The sequence below is a fragment of the Myotis brandtii genome, unplaced genomic scaffold (genome assembly GCF_000412655.1).
Source record: "Myotis brandtii unplaced genomic scaffold, ASM41265v1 scaffold251, whole genome shotgun sequence".
Taxonomy (NCBI): Eukaryota; Metazoa; Chordata; class Mammalia; order Chiroptera; family Vespertilionidae; genus Myotis; species Myotis brandtii.
The window spans coordinates 1,907,754-1,924,238 of NW_005359516.1; the positions used below are offsets into that span (position 1 = coordinate 1,907,754).

At 40.5% G+C, this 16,485-nt stretch overlaps 1 protein-coding gene across 1 annotated transcript in view; it reads left to right on the forward strand.

Annotated features, from left to right (window-relative positions):
• PAIP2B (poly(A) binding protein interacting protein 2B) overlaps window positions 1–16,485 on the forward strand; it is a 23,248-nt gene that overhangs the window by 215 nt on the left and 6,548 nt on the right. Inside the window, exon 2 of the mRNA XM_005867779.2 lies at window positions 522–605. The gene's annotated coding sequence lies outside the window, so the exon portion shown is untranslated. The remainder of the gene's footprint in view (window positions 1–521; window positions 606–16,485) is intronic.

Below are 16,485 nucleotides of genomic sequence, written 5' to 3' on the forward strand. Positions count from 1 at the left end.
TTTCCGCCGCCCTCGGACTGTGAGGGGCGGCGCGCGCCTGTCCGAGCTCCGGCGGGGAGGGCAAACCGGCAGGTCCCACGTCGCGTCAACTGCGGTGCCCCTTATCTTCTTCGTCGTTTTTTTTTCCTGCAAAGGCGCGCTCTCCATCTCCCACCCCCAACTTCCCTGGGCCCCCGAAGCCCCCCGCTAACACTGACGTCTCTGGCTTGCGAGTCCCTTTCCTCCGAGGCACACGAAGCAGTGCGGCATCCCTTGTCCCCTTCCCCGAGCGGGAAGGCGGGGAGATGCGCATCGTGGCCCCTCCCCCCTTCGCGGCCCCCGTGCGGGTGTTGCGTTTCTTCTTCTGCTCCCACCACCCCTTTTACTCCCGCCCCCGTTCTTGATCCCCTAGTTGCGTTAGGGACCTGGGCCGCTTCTCTTCTGCCTTCCCCTCCGCGAGTGAGTCCTTTAACCTCCTCCCACCCCCTAGATTTCACCCCGATCTCTCATGGAAACTAACATTTTCCGCTGGTCCCTTCCAGGCAGCTGGAAGGTGAGCACCGGAGAAGCAGAAGACACTGTCCAGGGAAACTTTACAGTGGGAACTTGAATCGGTTCTGTTAAAGGTAAGCCATTCTTGTCTTACTTACAAATAGCCTCGGGTCGTTAATGTCCTCTCTAGAATCTTCGTCCCATACGGTTGTTTTGGTGATCATTTCTGAAAACGCAGGAGAGAAGGATTACCGGCAGCGAGAAATTTAAAATGTGTTGTTATTATTTTTTTTTAAGTAGACAGAATTGGATTGCATTTTAAACAGCTTAACTGGGGTGGCAGAGAGTTTGCAGTGCGAGGGCCTGGCCACTCTAGTTGATCGTAAATTATAGAACTTACATGAGCACAGTGTGATTTGATCACGCCCAGCCTATGGATGATACTAGCTTGAAACTGTTTAAAAATAACATTCTCTATTCCACTTTCACGAGAATTGTATTCACCTTCATAGTGTATCCTTTTGGGTTTCAATAGTGTTGATTGTAGCCATATGTTCTAGATGGTAGTACAAACTACTAGTATGTTGTGCCTAAATAAAATTATGCCAAGAATTTTATGGGGGAAAAAGTAACTCACCACACTTAGATTTGATTGAGACTTTAGAGTTTTAAAAATACTAACCTAGGTATTGCAGGGTTTTGTTTTGGGAGATGCAGGAAATTGAAGTGTTGGGAAAAGTCTGATGGCTCCTTGGCTGTGCATGCCTGAGAGAGAGTGCATGTGGAAAAGAGAAAATACACGTGTACAAAACCTTGTAGATTCTAACCGTGCTTAATGTCATGGCTTCACATAAATTGGAATTGTTTTTCCTAGTTCTCAGTGGTGACTTGTAAGCAGTGAATTTAATCATGTCCACACTGTTTTGGTCAGAACTTTGCAGGTTTTTGTGAAAAATTCTTACTGTTTTTCTTATTCTATTTGTAACATCTATATCAGTGTGCTTCCCTGTATTTTGCTATGGTAAGACTGTATCTTGTATGTAGAGAAGGAAGTCTAGTAGAGTGAGTTAAAAGGGATCTTTACTATGAAAAGGCATCATTGTTTGATGGACCATATGTTTGAGCCCTATTAATAAATCACACTAAAAAGAGGAAGATCTTAAAGCTATTTCAACAAATGCCCAGATGTTTAGAACAATAAAAAGAATTTCTGACAGAATTACTAGCAGTCAAAAAAGAAACGTCCTGGACAAATAACAAGCTTATTGGTGGGTCGCTATTGTGAGTTAGTATATAAGGCTGCAGTTGAAAACCAAAGTTGTTTTTGTCCTTTCTTTTCATGTGGATTTGTACTTATAAATTACTTGTTTGCAGATTTAAAGGACTATAGTTATGATTTCTTCGTAGAGATCTTGCCTTTAAGGAGTTCATAATTTAATGGAAGACCTGTACACTGAGAATGAAAGGTAGAGGAAGTGCTGCAGGACAGGATGTGAACAGGACCCGGACAGGCACTGTGGCCCCTGCCACGTCTGCTGCTCTGGACGTTCTGAAGTGCCGTTTTCCTGGACCTCATGTTTATTTCACACACCTTGGCTTCTCTCTGTAGGTGCTGTTCTCTCCTCTGGAAGCCTTTTCCACAGTCTATGTGCCTGATGAGGTTCTATTTTAAAATCTTCTTGAAGTTTGCCACTGACCTCTACTCCATCCAAATAATTGTTTTTTTTATCTCTTTCTGTTAGTTTGTTATAAAGAATGACAGTAGATTCACATTATTCACAGTGATTATGGTCTATAAAGTCACCTAGGTCACTAAATTAGCAAATAATGAACCATTGTTCTCGGGAAAAATAATTTTAAATACTAAATACAACTCATCCTGGTAGATTCTGTTTTCTTATTTTTAAAAAGAGAAAATGAGGTTCAGAAGTGTTAAGTGACTTCCCTGAGGCCACCCCCTAACAGGTGCCAGAGTTAGGATTCAAACCCTTTCTTACTGGCTCCAGGGGCAAAGCTCCTTGCACTGCACTACACTGCACTGCCCCCTACCGTCTGTGTCTTTTAGTCATCTCAATATGAGAGCTGAAAGAAGGCAGAGAGCACTGCCTTGTTCTGCCGTAGCTGGAAATTTTTGCCATTCTGTGTATGTCTGTAAATGACTGTGAAAGTGCCATTGATTTTAGGATTACAAATAAATTTTAGCAAGTAGGTGAATTTTTAAATATAGGATCCACAAATAATGAGGATCAACTGTACTTGTAAATGATCCCTGGAGTCTATTTCCTGTTAGCCCTCCTCCCTAAGCTCCCCCTCCCCCCTGTCCACTGTAGATTCCTTAGCTTCTTTGAGAGTTCATTCACTTATTCTTTTATTCAACAATTTTTTATTAAGCATTTACTGTAAGTCAGGGTCTGGTCTAGACTGTGGTAAACAAACTAGAGATTAAGCTCCTGCCCTTATAGGTGTGTTATTTAAGTAAGAGGGACAGATAGCTAGCAGTCTGGAGCTCAGGGGAGAGGTCCAGGTTGGAATTATAGATTACAGTGGGGCCTTGACTTACAAGTGTCCTGACTAACGAGTTTTTCGAGATACAGCTGTCTCTCGGCGGATTTTTTGCTTTGAGTTGCGAGCTAAAATTCGGGTTACGAGCCAGCTTCAGATACCCCACCGCTAGTTGGCGCAGCGGATGTCACAGTGATCGCCACAACATCGGCCCAGCATCAAGTGTCTCACTCGTTCACTTTTGATTTGACATACGAGTGATTTCAGTTACGAGCTCTGTCACGGAACGAATTAAACTCGTAAGTCAAGGCCCCACTGTAACTTGACCACAGTGAAACCTATTGTGCCCCCTCCCACTTCACATCCCTTAGAATACTGACTTCCAGGACATTTCTGTTCTACCCTGTGCATAACACTTCCTTTTGAGCCAAGCCACGTCCTAGATTATTTCCTCCTTCAAGTTCAATCTGTCCTTAGTTAGGACTCTGAGTCCTGGTCCAGTCTTTTATGGTCAAAGAAGTAGGATTGGCCCAGTCAGTGTGGTTTAGTGGTTGAGCATCAACCTGTGAACCAGAAGGTCACGGTTCAATTCCCAGTCAGGTCACATGCCCGGGTTTCAGGCTGGAACCCCAGTGGGGGGAGTGCAGGAGGCAGCCTATTAATGATTCTATCTCATCATTGATGTTTCTTTCTATCTCCCCTTCTCCCTTCCTTTCTGAAAACAAGAAAATTATATCTTAAAAAATAAGAAGAAGAAGTAGGATTGGTTTCATGCATTATCTGTCCCACAGATTATAGAATATACAAAAGAACCCCTTGGAGACAGTTTCTTCAGAAGACAGTTAAGACTATGGGAGTCCTTAGTCTGTCCAATTGAATGTCTGTCCAATTCAAATACCTATCACATGATCATAGATAATGTTCAATAAAGCACCTAACAAAGTAACTGACACATGCCACAGTATTCCATAAATCTTCCTTTTGGTGTTGCATGTAATATAGTGCAGATATTTGTTCATATGGCTGTCTTCCTTCCTAGACTGAGCTCCATGAGGCAGGATCCACATCCTCATTCTTCTATCCTTGGCACTTAGTTCAGTGCCTGTTATATAGTAATAGAGGCACAAGTGTATGACTTGAGGAATTTCTAACTCTTTCTGAAAGGATGGGAATATAGAAGGTTTCCTAGAGAAGGTATTTCTTAAGCTCATTTGTAAAGGATAAATAGGAATGTCTTCCAAGTGAATAAAAGTTGAGACAGCATGCTAAGTACGGACCAGCATGCGCAAAGGCACAGAGATATGAAAAGATAATAAGGTTGGTTACTGAACATTCCTAGTTGATTAAAAAAAACAAAACACGAAAAGCAAGCAAACGGAAATCACTTGAGGAAATAACTATGAATGGGCTTAGCTAGAGGGCATGTCACAACTGAGTTAACCATGACCGCAGCTGCTCAGCTATGAATGTAAGTTTTAGGGAGAAACTTTCTCAAGTAGTTGGCAGGGTATCAGTAACAGTTTAGAAATATAAGTATTGAATTCTGGGAACTATTACACTTCAGTGAAATTATTTACTTCATCATGAAACTTACATGTGTTCTATACTTTTCAAGGTTCTCAAAATATAATCAAACTGTATTCTGAAAGAGCTCACAAGCTAACAAGGAGAAAGATGGATGAACTGATTTATCATATGATAAGTGAGGTAATCTATACATATAAAAGGCTGATATGCAAAGTGTCCCTTCGGGAGTTTAAACAGGAGACCGGGAGTTTGATCGTTTGCTATGACGTGCGCTGACCACCAGGGGGTGGCGCAGAACATGGCAAACCACCAACGGCAGCAGGGGAGCGCTGAGGGAGCAAGGGAAGGAGGAGGCAGGGAGGCGGAGAGCAGGGAACCTGATTGGCCTTGATTGCAGGCCAGGCCTAGGGACCCTACCCGTGCATGAATTTCATGCACCGGGCTTCTAGTATATGAATAAAATGCTGTCTAAATAAGGAAAAAGGAATAGTAATATAGGAAGTGCTGGGGGAAAATTCTTCAAATGAGGTGATAATTGAGCTAGGCATTGGTAGGTGAAGAGGAAGGAGTTCACTAAACTGAAATTAGGGATTCTTTAAAGAATATTTTGTGGTAGGAGAGCTTTAAGAATTACCCATTTTTGCTATCTGTTGTGGTTTTTATAAAAAAATATATTTTATTGATTTTTTACAGAGAGGAACGGAGAGGGATAGAGAGTTAGAAACATCAATGAGAGAGAAACATCGATCAGCTGCCTCTTGCACACCCCCTACTGGGGATGTGCCCACAACCAAGGTACATGCCCTTGACCGGAATCGAACCTGGGACCTTTCAGTCCGCAGGCCGACGCTCTACCCACTGAGCCAAACCGGTTAGGGCTGTTGTGGGTTTTAATTAATAGTTACACTTATTCAAACAGTTTTTATAAACACAAAATGTGAATAGTTATAATAGAAGAATTTTGTGTCAAAATAAACTTGTTTAACCAAAGGTTTCTGTAATGCTGGACTTCTCTAGAGCCTTTATTATATTATTGTCCATTGTGAATTGTGGATCTCCAAAAGGGGTACATTACATTTACCCATGGCTTCTCCTCCCTCCTCCTACCTCTCCCACCCCTGCAGCATACCTAAACATCTTTTTGAACAGTATTATATGAGACACTAGAGCAGTGATGGTGAACCTTTTGAGCTCAGCGTGTCAGCATTTTGAAAAACCCTAACTTAACTCTGGTGCCGTGTCACATATAGAAATTTTTTGATATTTGCAACCATAGTAAAACAAAGACTTATATTTTTGATATTTATTTTATATATTTAAATGCCATTTAACAAAGAAAAATCAACCAAAAAAATGAGTTCGCATGTCACCTCTGACACGCGTGTCATAGGTTTGCCATCCCTGCACTAGAGGCCCAGTGCACGAATTCGTGCACCAGTGGGGTCCCTCAGCCTGGCCTGCAGGGTTGGGCCGAAATCGCCTCTTGGACATCCCCCGAGGGGTCCCAGATTGCGAGAGGGCACAGGCCAGGTCGGAGGACCTCACTGGTGCACAATTGGGGCTAGGGAGGGATGCGCGAGGGGCGTGTCCAGCCCGGCTCGCTCAGTCCCCATGGGCCAGACCCCAGCAGCAAGCTCACCTACCAGTTGGAGCGTCTTCCCCCTGGTAGTCAGTGCAAGTCATAGTGAGCGGTTGAGTGGCCTTAGCATATCATTAGCATATTATGCTTTGGTTGAATGGATGACCAGACACTTAGCCTATTAGGCTTTTATTATATAGGATAGTTTGAGGAATGATGCATTAAAATATATTTTTACCAAACCATGATTTACTAGTATTAGTGCTCTCCATGTGCATTATAAAATAATCTGTATAATCTTATAGGAAAGAAGGAGAGACATTTGAAGAGAAAAAATATATTCTAACCAAGTCATCATCTTGGTCAATAAGTTCCAAGTTTTTAAAAAGTTATATAAACGCACAGCCCCTCATTGAAAAGTATGGCTTATTCATATTTTGAAATTCCGCTGGTGACACCCTGGGGTGTTGCAAAACCAGAATAGAAGTCAATGCTGGGGCAAAGGCAAAGGTCGTCTTGAAAGTGAGAACTTCCCACTTGAGAGGATGCTGCTTTTTTTTATGCATTCATATTGGGTCATATTAGACATATATTTTGCCAATTAGGCATTTTATTTAGGAGCATACTGAAAATCCACACCTTCTTCTGACTCTGGATATTTGGGGGTTGTATGCCAATGTTCTCCTTCCAATAAATTTGATTATATGAGCATTAGGGACTGAGTCCTTATACTATGTAATTTTAACTCCTCTGTCAATTGTGTGATTAACTCCCAAGGAATTGTTAAAATTAAGGAAGCAGCCCCAGCCAGTTTTGCTCAGTGGGTAGAGCATCAGCTTGCTGAGCAATGGGTCCCGGGTTCGATTCCAGTCAAGGGCACATACCTTGGTTGCAGGCTCCTCCCGGCCCTGGCTGGTCAGGGCCCGTGCAGGAGGCAAATCAATGTGTTTCTCTCACATCGATGTTTCTCTCTGTCTTTTCCTCTCTCCTCCACTCTCCCTAAAAATCAATGGGAAAATATCCTCTTGGGTGAGGATTAACAAAATTAAGGAAGCAATGATCATGTTTTTGATAGCTCACTGAATTTGAAGTCAGAAGATCTGGGTTTGAAATTTGTCTTTGCCAGTTTTCTATTTGAATGACCTTGGGCAAAACTACCTAACCATCAGTTGCCTTCATTTCTCTTTTGATTTTTTGTTTGTTTGTTTAATATATTTTTTATTGATTTCAGAGAGGAAGAGAGAGAGAGAGAGAGAGAGAGAGAGGAACATCAGTGATGAGAGAGAATCATTGATGAACTGCCTCTTGCACGCTCTCCACTGGAGATCAAGCCCACAACCCAGGCATGTGTGTGCCCTGACCGGGAATTGAACCGCAACCTCCTTGTTCATAGGTCAGCACACAACCACTGAGCCATGCCGGCTGGGCTTTATATTTCTCAAATTTTAGACCATTTTGCACTTCTGGACTGAGCCTATTTAATCAAAGTGGTTTTATTTTTAAATAAATTTCTTGATTTTATTTGCTCATGCTTTATTTGAACTTACATGTTTGTAGCATAAAAATAGGTCTATAATTTTCTTTTGTGGTATTTTTGTTATTTTTAATGTGTTGAGTTACCTATATACTAACCATTAGAAAACTCTTTTCATGTCTTTGTGCTCTGGAACAGTTGCATGGGAATAGCCTGCTTTTTGAAAGTAGGTGCTGTGTGGACTACAGACTGGTTTTGCCCAACATTGAAAATGTCATTATTTCAGGGATAGTGAGTTTTAACATAGAGATTTTAGTGTAAATGGGAGCAGAACCAAATGTAAATATCCAGTGAGAGCTGACTTTAGTGAGATAGTGGTGTCTTTTTATTACTGAGGCTAGTACTGTGACAGTATACTCACTATTTGAGAGTTTATAGGACCTTTGTTTTAATATTGAACAGATATAACTGTTTAGATCTGCAGTCTTGAAGATATGTAATGTGCCCACCAGGGGTCTGCTTTATTCTCACTGAAAGCAAGAAGTTATGCAGTGAAACTTTGCCGTGCTAGAAGCTTATGGAGAATGGGATATTTTGATCTAATTGTATTAACTTAGAAGTATAAAGGTGAACAAAATCCTAAACTTTAGCTCCCTGTCGAATGCAGTTCTAAGGTAGAGCAAATAACTCCACTTTACTTCTCTAGTAAGTTTGATATATTAAGACCTAGTTGATTAGAAATTATAGAATCCCTAGTGTCGGAGGCTCACTTTATAAAGATCCTTTTTTAGGACTTTAGATGTATGACAATGTATTGTATATAATCAGGCTGGATGGGAACTGATGCCGAAGTATACATTTCAGATGAAATCTCTCATTGCAGCTTGTTTTCTTATTTAACTCATAAACAGAAAACACATTGGCTTGAGGGTGGGAGTTGTGAGGAGATTGTTTTTTTATTGGACGTCTTCATTTCATATTAAGATAGAATATACAATACCCCTGGCTTTGGACCTACTTGCTGTATACCAGTGATCCTCAAACTTGAGTTTGTTTCAGAATCACGTGGAGGGCTTATTGCAACAAAGATTTCTAGGTTCAAACGCAGAATTTCTGATTCAACAGGTATAGGTTGGGGGCCTGAGAATTTGCATTTCTAACAAGTTCCCATCTAAGGTGATACTGATGCTGCTGCGACAGGAACTGTATGTTGAGAACCACTGCTGTATACTAACTGTAAATACTAGAAATCTGGTTCTAGATGAAAGCTGAATTTGGTGTGGGAGTATTGCATAGGTTATGGTGCAAATCATGAAAGACCAACTTTCTGCTCCCAGCATAGTGTTGCATTCAGTTAATTAGTAATACACAGTGACACAACACAATTCTCTTTTCATGATTGTCTTAGTCAAATGTCAGGTGAGAAAATGTTTCATTTACATGGCTTAGAGACCAGAGGTCATTGGTCAGATAGAATTTTGTGATTAATCCCATGAAAATAGGGGTTATTTATATGTCCCTTTTATCCGTCACTTACTATTTAGCCTTGCTTTAGAAGGGTCCAGTAATATTTTTTAATGTCAGAGAACTTTGAGTGCTTATTAAATTGAAAGATTTGTGTGCATTTTAAAGATTTTTTTGGAGATTTTTAAAAACTAACGTAAGAGAATAAGAGAAACTTTAAAAGAAAGAAATCACTGGAATTATCTGATCTTATTGGAATGTTGGAGAATAGAGTCTGCTGCATAAAACATCAGAAGTGGATTTTTGTTTTAATGATTTGTCATTGCATTGTTTGAGGTAATACTAGTAATTCTTATAATCCCTCTGCAGATGAAAAATGAAGGCCAAAATCATAGACCTGGCATAAAGCTGGACACAGGAGACAGTTATGAAGGAATAGATAGATATACACACATATGTACATACTTAACACACATATTTTTAATTGTTTTATTTTTTGTTTTAAATAAAGACAAAGATACCTCTTCTGAACTTAGGCATCATGTAGAAGTTTCAAGTTGAAGAGAAAGCAAACTCTGGAAGCCACACCTTTTCATAGAGGAGATTAGCTTCAACAAGTTTTTCTCGCTTGTCTGCTACCTAATTTCTGTTGTTCTAGCAGCCTCACTTTTCAAGTTGATCAGCTGGTCCACACTGACTATTGAAGGAATAGCTGGTATTGCAGACAGTGGGTTGGGCAGACTCCCTACTTGGAAACATTCCTGTTTTATTCCCCTTTCCCCTCAGACATGACTTGGAGCGAGGAAAAGAAGAGTAGAACTAGACCCTACAGACTAGACCAGTGCTTCTAAAGCTTGGCTGCATATCACAAATAATTTCTAAGAGTGATTAGATCAGAGATACTCAATCTTTAGGATTTCACAGGCCAGTAAATTTCCAAAAATATTTTGAGGACAACTAGGATTACAATTTTTTAAAGTAAGGATTGTAAAAACATTCTAATTAATATCATTTTATAAAAGGATATTTTAACACCAAAAAACATAGGAAAGCCTTAATTCAATACAGAATAAATTTAACTTTATGAAGAACACTCTGTAGTCCTAATTTTTATTTTTTTAACACGTTAAGCGTCAAGCCTGTTTTGTCTTCCTTTCCGTTTAGCCCGTGATATCCAATTTCACCGATATGCTGGCGGCTGGAGACTGATGAGGTCCAAACAGAAAGTATAGTGCCAGTCACCGGTGACTGACATGGCGCTTAACGTGTTAATCCTCACCTGATGATATGTTCATGGATTTTTAGAGAGAGAGAGAGGAAGGGAGAGAGAAACAGTGATGTGAGAGAGAAATAGTGATCAGCTGCTTCCTATTCACACCTCTACCCAGGATTGAACCCACAACCTTTTGGTGTATGGGATGATGCTCCAACCAACTGAGCCACCTGGCCAGGGCAGCATTTTTCTTCAGCCTTGTTCCTCTATGCCCATTAGCAATATTTAAGAAAAATCAAGAGTTTTATAGCATAACCATTCTGGAACTAAAGTGGGGCAAGTATGAGAGAGTAGGGCAGTGGCTAAGAGCATGGACTTTGGGGACAGAAGGAACTGCTCTTATTAAACTCATCAGAGACCTCTAAGGTCCTAAATTCTATGGACACTCCTCAGCCTTCCTCTTGACCTTTCAGCAGCCTTCAACACACCCCTGTACTGGGTATATTAGTTTCTTGTGGCTGCTATTACAAATTACCACAAACTGGTGGCTTAAAACAACATAAACTTACTCTCTGTCAGTACTGGAGGCCAGAAGTCAAAACTCAAGGTGTGTCTAGACCTCAAGAGGCTGTGGGAGAAGGAAAATCTGCTCTTTGCCCCTTCAACTGTTGTTGCCATAGGCATTCCTTGACTTGTGGTCACTTTACTCCAGTCTCTGCCTCCATGATCACATTTCCTCCTCTTCTCTCTGTCTCAAATCTCCCTCTGCTTTTCTCTTATAAGGGCACTTATCATTGTACTTAGGGCCTATTGGGATAATCCAGGATGATTTACTTATCTCAAGATCTTTAATTTAGTTACATCTGCAAAGACCCCTATTCAGCCCGACCTTCCAGTTCTTGATGCATGTAGACAACCTACTTAACATCACAATTTGAATGTGACAGAGGCATTAAAAATTTAACATGTCCAAAATTGAACTCATCACCCTTCTTACCCCCACTACCTATTACCACCCAGGGAAAGTGTGCTCTTCTCACAGAGTTTCTTAGCTCAGTGAATGACATTACCATGCCAAAGTTATCCGTGATATTTTTCTCATCCTGTCTCCCCACATCAGTTCATCACCACAAACAACCAAAAATAGTTTTGGGATCGTCCCACTCCCTTCTTACTGCCACTATCTTAGTCTAAGCAGCCATTATTATTATTTTTCATCTGAATTAGCACATTACCTGCCTTACTGGTCTCCCTTTATTCACTCTCTGTGCAGTCCGTTTTCCATATGGCAGCCTGAATTATGTCCAAATATAAATGGAAATTTTGTGGCTATGCTGTCTAGAACTTTTTTTTAATGGCTTTCATTGCTTTTAGGATGAAATCCAAAATCCTTCATTAGCCTCTAATTTCCTGCATGAGCTGGCCTTGTCTGCCTATGCATCTTCATCCCTCTTCCTTGCCCTTCTCCCACTGGTTCTCCTTTGATGCTCCAACTATATGCATACCTATCTCCCTTTAGTTCCTCTTTTAGTTCTTTCCTGCCTCTCAGACTTCGCACATACATTTTCCTCTTCTCCCTATTTCTGGCTAATTTACGTTCTTTAGGTATCAGTGTGTTGCTTACTCAGGGAAACCTTTTCTAACCACCCCCCCCCCCCCCCCCCCCCAAAAAAAAAAACCACAAAAAACAATTTTCTCATTAGATGGAACCATTAAAATACCTTTGAGCAACTTATGGGAAACCTTTTACCCCCCCCCCCCCCCCCCCACTCCTGGGCTTAATTGGATCCCTCTGTTGTCAGTATTCTAATAGTCCCTCTTTTCCTTTTATAACAGGGATCATAATTATTATTAAGTGTTTGCTTGTCTCCTGAGAGAATGTAAATACTACCAGGGCAAGGACTGTACAGCCTGTCAAGGCACTACAGCATAGTTGGCTGGGGTAAACAGGCACTCAGACATTAAGGAGCGAGTGCATCCAGATATAACTAAGAATGGACAAAACCTGAATCTAGTAGCAGTGTATTTGAAGTAAAATAAAATTTAAAACTGTTATCCACAATGTTTAACTTTTAAAAAATGGCATTAACCAGACTGAATGAAGTTAACAAAACTGCAGGAAACGGAATAGTAGAGACTAGTTTTTATATCCATTGCTCAGTAGACTTTTTTCCCAGGTGATTCAGTCGAAAGTCCCAAATCTCATTTAGGTTCTAAGAATAGCTAGTTTTTGCTGTGAACATGTTGGATCTGAAAGTTTGTGGGTGTTTAAAGTGTTGCACTGATGAAACAGGTATTCTAGAAATATCCTGGATACATTAAAAGCCTAAAGTTCCTTATGGCTGAGAACCAAACCCCTTTTTTCAAGCCCTTTTAGGCTTGAATCCTTGACCATAGTAGAATTCTAAGTCAAATGCTTGGCAGGCCTTTGCACCTCTATTTTGACTAGGAACAGGGTTACGTGTTTTCCCATCTTCAGCCAAAATGACAAATGTTATGTTCCATTTTCAGCCTGTTTGCAGTGTATATAAGAGGGAAAGTGAGGTGGGGAGGGAATAAGTTTCAAGTAGTTCTTAGATTTTATACTGTAATATAGACACAGACTAGACATAAACTCCTGTATCTTCTGTTGGTCTAATTCTAAAGAACTTCTCAAGCAATGACCCACTTCAAATTGCACATTTGCCCTCTCAGTAGGTAAGAGAAAAGGTATAGCAGCTGGTAGTTTGTGGGACAGAGCTAGTTGTCATTGTTTATTGATTACCTGTATTACTTATTTGTTACCATGTAATGACTTCCCCAAAGCTTAGCAGGTTAAAACAACAGGGTCAGGAATCTGTGAGCAGCTTAGCTGGGTGCCTCCACCTCTGAGTCTCCCATGAAGTTACAGTCAGGCTGTCAACTGGGACAGCTGTCTCATCTGAAGGCTTGACTGGGGGAAGATGAACTTCTAACTCACTCAAATGTTAACAGGATTCAGTTCCTGGCCACATGGGCCTCTCCATAGTATAGCTGACCACATGGAGCCATTCTGATCGGTAATCCTCCTTGTAGAATCAAGCATTTCCCCCATCTTTGGAAGCTTTGGAGTCATTTTCTTTGTCCCCGCTACACTACAGTATCATAACGATGTGCATTGGAATGGGTGAGGATTGAGTGAATGTGAAAGGTCAGGGTAGGATGGTTAGAGAAACACTGCTCTTAGAGGGTGTGCATGGAGGATGGCGAGCTGGAGAGGAGCTGGGAATAGAGGAGAACAGTACATTAAACTCTGGAAGCCGGAAAGTCAGGGACATTACGGGCAGCGATCCTATCTTACCCAGTGTCTTCCCCAAGTTGAAGGCATTCCTCAAATGCCTTACCTAGGAGTCTCCAGTCTCCAGCAAAATCTCCCATTCCCACCTCCTACTAAAGGTCAGGGGCACATTAAGCACTGTCACCCAGTAAGCCCAAATCCAGTGTTCTTGAACTAACCCAGCAACTCGGGTTGCTTAACCCCTGAATCTGGTACCTTCTTTGTTCCTCCTATAGCAATGTCTGGATGGGTTTTTAAAGTGAGGTAGGACAGCCCTAGCCAGTTTTGCTCAGTGGTTAGAGCGTCAGCCTGCAGACTGAAGGGTCCCAGGTTGGATTCCAGTCAAGGGCACATGCCTGGGTTGTGGGCTCGATCCTCAGTGGGGGGCATGCAGGAGGCAGCCAATCGATGATTCTCTCACATCATTGTTTTTCTCTCTCCCTTCCTCTCTGAAATCAATAAAAATATATGTTTAAAAAATAAAGTGAGGCAAGACAGATTATGAGGCAGTCAGACGATAGATGTGAAAGTACTTGATAAATTGCTAAACACTATACAAATTAAATTATTAGGTTGCTGCTATTTAAGAGAAACCAAACCAAAGTTTCCAATTGTGTGAAAAATGTATACAAGTAGAATGGTATAAAGTACAAATCGACACTGCGTAGCCAACTGTAAAAAAACCACTTTCCTAGTATCAGCAGCCCCATATCTCAATGTTTTCAACTTTGCTAAAATAAAGTGTGTTAATTTGGGGAACGTCTCCATATGAGATTATGGTAATTTTCCTTTCCATTTCTCATGAACGAGTGCATCCTACAATTTGCTCTCTGTCTTCCTACTTGTTCTTGAATTAGAAGGGTTATTCTTTCTTTTTTCCTCTGCCTTCCCTTTTTCCTTATGGTTGTGTGTACTCAGGATTTATTTTTTGGGCAAAGGCAGATGTTTTAGAAAACTAAACTCTGAGTTTCTTTGAATGACTTCCCTATTGATAAGGATAAATCATTGTGTTGGCTGTAAACAACTGCCAATGAATCTTTGGAACGATGATGCTGTGCAACCTGCTACCCAGCAAGGATCTGGACCTTTAAGAGTCACTGTGTTGAGGAATAACCCACTGATACAGAGCAGACTTGCTTCTGTCATTGTTATGCTGCAAATGGAAGTGGTAAAAATAAGGAACTGGTTTTCTCTCTTCTATAGCCTTAGGGAGGGATTTATTGTGGACCTGGATTTGGAATATAAAAGCAACCTATGTAATGTAGAAACATTGGAAACACTCCAAAAGATAGTAGGACTTTATTAACATAGAAATGAGAAAAAGCAAAAACGTAATGGAGCACCATACTGTTATTATTGATTTCTTTTGTCTCTATCTAAAATATGTAAAACTGATAATTTCTTACTAGGTGCCTGTTTATACCAACAGTGAATTAAATGGGTTCTGTCTTAAATTGAATACTTTTTTAAAAAAATATTTTTTTTTTAATAAAATTCCGAGAGGGAGAGGGAGAGAAAGATAGAAACATCAGTGATGAGAGAGAATCATTCATCTGTTGCCTCCTGCACACCTCTTACTAAGGGGATCAATCCCGCAACCCGGGCATGTGCCCTGACCGGGATCGAACTGTGACCTTGTGGTTCATAGGTCAGTGCTCAACCTCTGAGCCATGCTGCTGGGCATAAATGAAATACTTTTTAAACTATCAATAGTTGTTTTACTGGCTATTCTTTATTCTTCACTGTTCTACCTAATGTCCATAACAGATTAGAAAATTGCAAATATTTTAAAGGGGAGTAAGCAATAATTTTTTAGTGTACTCAGAAGAAGCAAAGGATTTTTTCATGAATGTTGCCAAGATGGAAATGAATTAGGAAGTAATTTGTTAAAGAAAACTTAAAGGTGCCCCAAGGGGGATGAGGTGTGGATGGTATTTAAATGGATGGTATTTAAATAGAATGGGAAAGTTGCCTGAGTAATGATTCACCAATATTTATGGAGTGCTTAATATTCAGGTGAGTTACAAAACATATAAATCTCCATCAAGCTATAGAGCAGTGGTTCTCAACCTTCCTAATGCCGCGACCCTTTAATACAGTTCCTCATGTTGTGGTGACCCCCAATTTCATTGTTACAAATTGAACATAATTAAAGCATAGTGATTAATCACAAAAACAATATGTAATTATATATGTGTTTTCCAATGGTCTTAGGCGACCCCTGTGAAAAGGTCGTTCCACCCCAAAGGGGTCACGACCCACAGGTTGAGAACTGCTGCTATAGACAAATATTAAGGCCAGCACAACTGCTACCAAAAAATTAAGCAAATCAAATATTTGTATTTATAAATTATTTTATGAAAAATTAAAATTATAAAAATAGTAAAAGTTCTTCAAAAGATAAGGAAAACATATATACCCTGATAGAAAAATGGGCAAAGTACTTAAGCAAAAACATTATAAAACAAGAAATATAAAGGGCCAATAAGTATATCTCAAAATATTCAGCCTCATTAAAAATTAAAGAACTGTAGGCCCTAACTGTAGGCTCAGTGGATAGAGCGTCAGCCTGCAGACTCAAGGGTCCCAGGTTCGATTCTAGTCAGGGGCATGTACCTTGATTGTGGGCACATCCCCAGTAGGGTGTGTGCAGGAGGCAGCTGATCGATGTTTCTCTCTCATCAATGTTTCTAACTCTATTCCTCTCCCTTCCTCTCTGTAAAAAAATCAATAAAATATATTAAAAAAAAAAAAAGAACTGTAAATGTAAGTAATAAATTGAGATTGGTAGTGGCTTAAAAATAATACTCCTGAATGCAGAGGAACAGGCACTTATATACTACTGATGGGAATTTAAATTCTTATGGCCATGTGGCAATAAATCAAGAGCCTTAAGAAAACAAATGTAGCCCTAACCGGTTTGGCTTAGTGGATAGAGCATCGGCCTGCGGACTGAAGGG